General features: G+C 44.7%; 1 non-coding gene across 1 annotated transcript; it reads left to right on the top strand.

The window, feature by feature from the left end:
• Positions 1–800: 800 nt before the first annotated feature.
• On the top strand, positions 801–907 carry LOC141709750 (small nucleolar RNA R71). Its single transcript, XR_012570312.1, has one exon. It is a non-coding gene; the product is annotated as a small nucleolar RNA R71 (small nucleolar RNA).
• Positions 908–1,473: the final 566 nt, after the last annotated feature.

Below are 1,473 nucleotides of genomic sequence, written 5' to 3'. Positions count from 1 at the left end.
CTTTTGCCTTTTCAGCATCAGCTACTTTTCCAGACCTTAAGGTAATAGCCTTGACTTGCTCTTTAGCTTCCTTCCTGCCTGGTACTTCCGTATCACTGGGAAGAGTGCCAGGTTGACGATTGAGCACTGCATTGGCTAATTGACCGATTTGATTTTCTAAGGTCTTGATAGAAACCGCTTGACTCTTGCACAACAGCTTAAGTTCCTCAAAATCAGCACTAGTAGGTGCAGCTGTACTTCTCTGTTGAGGATATGATTGCCTTGTAACATACTGCTGTGGTTGCTGGAATCCAGGTGGGTTAAACTGTTTACTCACTCCTTGCTGATATGGTGGCTGAATAGCATTCTGATTATTCTCCCAGCTGAAATTTGGATGATTTCTGTTGTTAGGATGATAGGTCACTGGCACAGGCTGTTGTTGTCGCTGATAATTATTCACATACTGAACAGATTCATTGACAAGAGAACACTGATCCGTAGCATGAGAACCTGCACAAAGCTCACAAACCATAGCTATTTGATTAACTCCATATGTAGCCAGAGAATCAACCTTCATTGATAGCGCTTGGAGCTGGGCTGCAATAGCGGTGGCTGCATCCACTTCCAGAATGCCTGCTACCTTGCCTGACGTCATCCTCTGAGTTGGGTTTTGATGCTCATTTGCAGCCATCGTCTCTATAAGATTATACGCCTCAGTATAGCTTTTAGCCCATAAGGCGCCTCCAGCTGCTGCATCGAGCATGGACCGAGATTGGGCCCCCAAACCATTATAGAAACCAGTGATCACCATCCAATCCAGCATTCCATGATGTGGACATTTTCTCAACATTTCCTTGTAGCGTTCCCAAGCCTCGCACATAGACTCTGTAGGTTGCTGCGCAAACTGAGTAAGAGCACTCCTCATAGCAGCAGTCTTTGCCATCAGATAAAACTTCACCAGAAACTTTTGCGCAAGATCTTGCCACGTAGTGATGCACCCAGCTGGTTCAGAGTGTAACCAGTCTTTAGCCTTATCCCTCAGTGAGAATGGGAAAAGCCTCAACTTGATAGCCTCATCAGTCACGCCATTATACTTAAAAGTGCTGCAGATCTCGATAAAATTCCTTATGTGCATGTTGGGGTCTTCAGTTGCCGCTCCCCCAAAAGGAACAGAATTCTGCACCATCTGAATAGTGCCCGGCTTGATTTCAAAGGTGTTAGCTTGAATAGCCGTATGAAGGATGCTTGACTGAATGTCATCAATTTTAGGTCGAGAAAAATCCATAAGAGCTGGATCAGCTTGAACAATACGATCTCCCATGTTTACTGGTTCTTTCTGCTCAGTTCCTGAATCCGAATCCTCAAAATCTAACTTCTCCGGAATATCAAGAACTTCGTCTGTCTCCTCAGCTGTATCTAAAGTCCTCTTGCGAGCACGAGAACGAGTTTGCATAAACGCTTGCTAAAGTACCTGAAACACAACCGGAAAAAATA

The sequence above is a fragment of the Apium graveolens genome, chromosome 2, assembly GCF_009905375.1.
Source record: "Apium graveolens cultivar Ventura chromosome 2, ASM990537v1, whole genome shotgun sequence".
NCBI classification, from domain to species: domain Eukaryota; kingdom Viridiplantae; phylum Streptophyta; class Magnoliopsida; order Apiales; family Apiaceae; genus Apium; species Apium graveolens.
The sequence above is the reverse complement of the archived record's forward strand: the minus strand, read 5'-3'. Positions and strand labels throughout refer to the sequence as shown.